This window comes from Nicotiana tabacum, unplaced genomic scaffold, assembly GCF_000715075.1.
Source record: "Nicotiana tabacum cultivar K326 unplaced genomic scaffold, ASM71507v2 Un00305, whole genome shotgun sequence".
Lineage (NCBI taxonomy): Eukaryota > Viridiplantae > Streptophyta > Magnoliopsida > Solanales > Solanaceae > Nicotiana > Nicotiana tabacum.
In genome coordinates this window covers 25237-32500 of record NW_027438542.1, presented here as the reverse complement: position 1 = coordinate 32500, position 7264 = coordinate 25237, and the positions used below count along the sequence as shown (strand labels likewise).

The 7264-nt window shown below is 40.6% G+C and overlaps 1 pseudogene; it reads right to left on the bottom strand.

Moving 5' to 3' along the window:
* LOC142179074 (uncharacterized) overlaps nucleotides 1-7264 on the bottom strand; it is a 58928-nt pseudogene that overhangs the window by 27883 nt on the left and 23781 nt on the right.

The window sequence follows — 7264 nt, the reverse complement described above, 5'->3', positions numbered from 1 at the left end:
AAACCAAACTCCACCTTCACATCAATGTATATTACTCCATACTTCTATTAAGCACAATTACATCAAGAGTCACCACTATCAAGGAATATTTTTCACAGCAATACAACTACATATATATTTCTTTCTTTCTTTTTCAATCCACGTGGCTCTTACTTTTTCAAAACAGTGCACCTTTCTCCTTATTTCATTAGTTCCACTCAAAGGTCAAACCAACCACCCTACACTTTAACTTTTACAAAGTTCATTACAATTCAAGTGCTCATGAGAGGTTAAAAGGTTCAAATAGATGGTTAATTCAAACAAATGGGTAAGGCTTGTAATGTGGATGACAAAGAAACAGGATTACAGGCTCAAAGGGGTAAACTACAATACATTACAATTAGGCGGGTAAACTATATATATCTGGATCAACAAAGAAACGCCTATATCACTTCCAAGACTGAACAAAACTACTATTTCACTTTGCAAGCACACAGGGCAAGTTCTAGACATCAAATGCAATACACAGAATAACATACAAACCTTACACACACATGGCACATAACTCACTCAGGATCGGACTCATCAAGATACTCTAGTCAAAGCAGTTAAGCAAATTTAAGATCATACAATTTAAGGTACTTATACAAGAGTCAAAAACTGAGCCTAAGCGTCACAACCAAAGTACTCACTATTCTCAAGGCATAACAAAGTCAAGAGATATTTCTTCAATTGAATTCATCTCACAATGGCTCCTACTCCTAAAAAAAATAAAACTAACTACACCCGGTTCAAATAAAATCCTTGAAAAAGAACCGTGGCACAAAGAAAAACCAAGGGGGAATTACTACACTACATACAAAGAAAATATTTTTGTCCTTTTTTCTTAGACTTAAATCCCTCAAGAAAACCGTCTAGGAGATCCATCGTCGGGAAAAGTCCAATTTTTCTACTTTTGTTTTTTCAATTTTTTTCATAGCTACTAAAATACTAAAACACTACACAACTACGAAAACAAAAATAAGAAGTTAACATTTTTCTAACATCCTACTACTAATTATCTAGAGAATTCTCCCACCCCACATTTAAAAGAGTGCAGTGTCCCCAATGCACAAATAAAGCAAAACAATAACGAGGGTGCACAAGAAACTCCCTGAAAGGCTAAAGGCCGAAGCAATAGCGGCTCACGGGGTACTCAGACTTCCCCCAGGCATGGTTCTTTTTGTGGGAACCCCACACTTAGTTCTCACCATCTTACTCGCTTTTGCACACTTCCAATAGCTTTGCCTCCTATGTTTATAATCCTGCAAAATAAAAACAAACACTACAGCAATAATAAAATAAAAAATAAAATTAAAAGAAAGCAGTAGAGATGGGTTGCCTCCCAACAAGCGCCTGATTTAACGTCGCGGCACGACACAGAATCTCGTCTAATCATTGGCAAGTAACACCTTCGACTTCTGACGATCAAAGTCACCTCTATAATAGTGCTTCACTCTTTGTCCGTTCACTAAGAACATTCTCTCGCCACCTAAGATGCGCAGCTCAATTGCACCATGTGGAATGACTCTCACTACCTCAAACGGGCCTGACCATCTCGATTTGAGCTTCCCTGGAAAGAGTCTTAATCTCGAATTGAACAAGAGAACCAATTGGCCCGGTTCGAACTCGCGATGGTGGATATTCTTATCATGCCAGCGCTTGGTCCTTTCTTTATATAATTTGGCATTCTCATACGCATGCAAGTGAAACTTATCAGGCTTGTTCAATTGCATCACCCGCTTTCTACCCACTAATTCTGCATCAAACTTCAGCTTCTTTATCGCCCAATAGGCCTTGTGCTCAAGTTCCACTGGTAAGTGACATGCTTTCCCATAAAGTAGCTTGTAAGGGGAGAATCCGATTGGAGTTTTGTAGGCAGTCTGGTATGCCCATACAGCATCATCAAGCATTGCAGCCCAATCTTTCCTACTTGCACTAACCGTCTTCTCCAGGATCTGCTTTATCTCTCTATTTGAGACTTCAATTTGCCCACTAGTCTGAGGATGGTAAGCGGTTGCAACCTTATGTTTGACCTCATATTGCGCTAAGACATTGTCCAAGAGCTTGTTACAGAAATGGGTGCCCCCATCACTAATCGTCACTTTCGGAGTGCCGAACCTTGTAAAGATATGCTTTTTCACAAAGCTGACCACAACCTTGGCATCATTGGTAGGAAGAGCAATGGCCTCCACCCACTTCGACACATAGTCAACGGTCACCAAAATGTACTTACACCCACTGGACAAGGGAAACGAACCCATAAAATCAATTCCCCACACATCAAAAATTTCAACCTCCATAATACCGTGCAATGGCATCTCATGCCTTTTCGTGATTGTTCCTGTTCTCTGGCACCTATCACACCACCTCACGAACTCATGGGCATCTTTAAACACCCTAGGCCAATAAAAACACGATTGCAATACCTTAGCTGCTGTTTTGTCACCCACATAATGACCATCATAAGGCGACGCATCACAGTAATGTAAGATAGCATTTATTTCAGATTCGGGCACACATCTTGTCATTAACTGATCGGTACAAGATTTGAATAGAAATGGCTCATCCCACACATATGACCTCATATCTCGCAAGAACTTCTTTTTAGCATAAGGTTCAAGATCTGCAGCATCTCTCCACTTGCTAGATAGTTCACAAAATCTGCATACCATGGCACCTCCACAACAGTAATGGCCAATAATTGCTCATCCGGGAATGTTTCCTTGATGATATCTCCCTCGGATTCATGATTCCGAGTTTCTAACCTGGATAAGTGATCAGCCACTTGATGCTCTATTCCTTTACGGTCTCGAATCTCCAAATCAAATTCCTGCAAGAGTAAAACCCAACGGATTAGCCTTAGTTTAGCATCTTTCTTTTCGAACAAATACCTGATGGCTGCATGGTCTGAGTAGATGATGACTTTGGTGCCAACCTAATAGGCCCGAAATTTATCGAATGCCCACACTACAGCAAGCAACTCCTTTTCTGTCACAGTATAATTTATTTGAGCAGGAGTAAGAGTCTTGCTTGCATAGTAAAAGGAGTGAAAAATTTTGCTCCTCCTCTAGCCCAACACGGCCCCAATTGCACCATCACTAGCATCACACATCAGCTCAAATGGCTTTTTCCAGTCAGGAGCCACTATGATTGGTGCACTCACTAATTTTTTTTCAGCTCCTCGAATGCTTTCAGACAAGCATCATCAAACTTGAACAACACATCCTTCTCCAACAACCTGCACAAAGGAGAAGAAATTTTTGAGAAATCCTTTATAAATCGGCGATAAAAACCTGCATGTCCCAGAAAACTCCTAACTCCTTTCACTGAAATCGGTGGTGGCAACTTTTCAATTGATTTCACCTTAGCTTTGTCAACTTCCAGTCCATCTTTGGACACCTTGTGCCCCAGCACTATACCTTCATGTACCATAAAATGGCAGTTTTCCCAATTCAGTACCAGATTAGTCTCCTCACACCTGGCAAGCACTTTAGCAAGATTGGTCAAGCATTCATCAAAAGAAGGACCAAACACAGAAAAATCATCCATAAAAATCTCCACAAACCGTTCCACCATATTGGTGAAAATAGCCATCACATACCTTTGAAAAGTGGCAGGTGCATTACACAACCTGAATGGCATTATCTTAAATGCATAAGTGCCATAAGGGCATGTAAAAGTTGTCTTTTATTGATCTTCCGGGGAAATAGCAATCTGATTATACCCTGAATAGCCGTCAAGGAAACAATAGTACTCCTGTCTGGCTAACCTGTCAAGCATTTGATCAATGAAGGGGAGGGGGAAGTAATCTTTTCGTGTAGCATTACTCAACTTCCTATAATCTATGCATATTCGCCAACCAGTCACAGTCCGAGTTGGGATTAATTCATTTTGTTCATTCACTACAACAGTCATACCCCCCCTTTTTAGGTACACATTAAACAGGGCTTACCCATTTACTATCGGAGATGGGAAATACTATACCCATTTACTATTGGATTTAGGCGGCGTTGATGTTCTACACTAGGCTTGTGTCCCTCCTCCATGAGTATTTTGTGCATGTAGAATGCAGGGCTAATACACTTTATGTCAGACATTGTCCAACCAATGGCATGTTTGTGCTCCCTCAGCACCCTTAAGAGCTTTTCTTCCTGCAATTTAGACAAATGAGAAGAAATAATCACAGGTAAAGTGTTAGAACTACCTAAATATACATAATGAAGATGAGATGGTAAGGGTATAAGTTCCAGTTTTGGAGCCTCCTCAACTGAGGGTCTAGGGGGCAGGACGATTGGCCGATCCAGAGGCTCAAACTGGGATCTTTCTCTTATGTATTCACAAGATGCTTCCAAAATTTGCAACATCTCCTCAACCTCTTCTTCCAGTTCCAAGTGATTGAACAACATCAATGCCTTTTCTAGTGCATCTTCTTTAAATGCACTTGGCTCTACGGCTGGTTCATTTATCTTCACCATAGAAATCATGGCCAGGTCCTTGTAATGACGAAGCAACTTAATGGCTCGATATACATTGAAGACCGCTTCTTCATTGTCCACCCTCGGGATCATCTTACCTTCTCGGACTTTGATAATGGCATCTCCAGTGGTCAAAAGAGGTCGTCCCAAGATGATAGGAACTAACTCATCAGCCTCGTAGTCATGGATGATAAAATCTGCAGGGAAAATAAACTTCCCAATATGCAACAAGACGTTCTCAATTACCCCCTTAGGTATATCTATCAGCTAACTATAGAAGCACCGTGGTGGGTCTCGGAGCTCCTAATCCCAATTGTTTGAACACTGACAACAATATCAGATTGATACTTGCGCCCAAATCACACAAGGCTCTACCCACATCAATTTCACCAATCCTCACGGGGATGGTAAAACTAGCTGGATCCTTAAGCTTTTGTGGAAGCTTATGTTGAATCCTGGAAGTGCACTCCTCGGTAAGTGCGCCGGTCTCAAATTCAGTTAATCTCCTCTTATTTGCCACTATATCCTTAATATATTTTGCATATTTTGGGACCTCACTGAGCATGTCCACCAAAGGGATGTTCAAGTGTATCTGCTTCAACATATCTAAAAATTTCTGAAACATGTGGTCATCATTTTTCTTTCTTAGTCTTTGAGGAAAAGGAGGTGGCACCCTCTCTGATATTTGCTCAGACTCTATTTTGTTTCTCTCATCTACCTCTACAGGTTTTGGAACTCTTTCTTCTTCCAGCCCAAACTGCTCTTTTTTCTTCTTAGGAACTTCTACTAACTCTCTCCCATTTCTCAATATCACTGTATTGACTTGAGGGTTTTTATCTGTATCACTTGGGAGAGCTCCAATAGGTCTAATATTCTGATTGTTAGCCATTTTTCCAAACTGCCTCTCTAGATTTTTGAACTTTGTGCGCAATTGTTGATTCTCAGCCATAACTTTCTGATTGTCTAGCAAGAGCTTTTTCATCATGTCAATCAAACTCTCTTCTGATTGTTGTGGAGGTTGAGGTGGATGATTATAATTCGCTCGAGGCCTGATGTTCTGATTTCCACCCCAAGAGAATTTAGGATGATTCCTCCAGTTCGTATTATATGTGTTACAATATTGAGCATTTTGATTCATCGGCCCTCTAGCTTGTTGCCCCCCACGTAGTAGATGGATTCAGGATTCACGGGGCATATGTCACTAGTGTGACCTTCACCACATAACATGCAGCAGGTAGACATCCGTTGCACATGATGCATCTGTTGTGCTTGGTTCATTGTCATCTTATTCATCTGATTTGCTAATCTCGCTATATCTGCCCTTATGGCAGAGAAATCATCAAGCTCGATCACACCTGCTGCCTTTTGTTTAAGTGCTCTTCGTGGTTCCCCATCTCCTTGCCAATTATTATCATTAGCAGTGAAATTGTTTAGCAGGATCTGGATCTCACTATACGGTCTTGCCATGCAACTACCCCCATATGCTGAGTCAAGATTCATCTTTGATGCCTCGTCCAACCCATCAATGAAAGTGTGACCCAACACCTCATCAGTCTGACAATGATGTGGGCAGTCTCTGAGTAGCTTCTTGTATCTTTCCCAAGCATGATGAAGAGTCTTGCCATCTCGTTGTTGAAACCCAAGAATCTGGCTCCTCAGCGACTTTGTCTTCTTAGTGGGAAAAAACTTGATTAAGAATTTCCTTGCTAGTTCATCCCAATTGTGGATTGAGTTCGCGGGCTCCTTTTGCAACCATTCCTTAGCTTCCCCGAGCAGTGAAAAGGGAAACAGTGCCAGCCTGACATAGTCCTTGGAAACATTTGGATAATTGTAAGTGTCTGTAATTTCCAGGAAGTTCTGAATGTGCCTCTACGAGTCTTCATGAGATAGACCCACATATTGCCCTGTGGACTGAATTAGTTGTACCATGTACTGTTTGAGTTCAAAGTGACCCGTAATCTCATGCTTCACAATTGCCTGAGTCATATTAGCAAGATTGGGCCTTGCAGCTTCTATCACCGCGCACCCTTCATTACCTGCCATCTCTATTGGTTGTGATTGAACTACGATGTCCAACTCTCTTTCAATTCTTGTTCGAGCTTCAACTTCCCTCCTCACTCTATGAAGTGTTCGATCGATCTCAGGATCAAGAGGAAGGATATTGTTTGTGCTTCTACTCCACCGCATTCAAGAGAACATCATGCGTTATCACAAATAAAGCAAACTAAAAATTAAAACTTGAACAAATAATGAATAAAAGCTTAACTTAGATAAACAATAAATAACTAAGTCCCCGGCAACGGCGCCAAAAACTTGTTGGTTCCCCAAGTACACGCAAGTATACGTGGCCGTCAAGTAATAAAGTGACTCGAAAGTTGGATGTCGAACCCACAGAGACTTAGATCAATTGTCAACTAAGCAAACTAAAATCAATTAATTGTCCAAGATATTTAAGAGTGATGTTTTTCTATTAATCTACTATTGCGGAAATTAAACAAGTAACAACTAATTTATCAAGAATGCAAATGAGTATGATGAGATTTTAATTCAGAGGAGGTGAAAATTCCAGGGTTGTGGTTGGTTTATCATTCCTATTAAGTCTAATAATCACACTCGTTAATCCAGATTATCTATGGTTGCTAATTAACCGGATCGTTTATATGAATATCATGTTCCCACAATACTACTCGCCTGCCCACAATATATCAATCCTATATTCCTATGGTATTGAGTCTATCATGAACGAATATAATGCGGTATTCAATTAA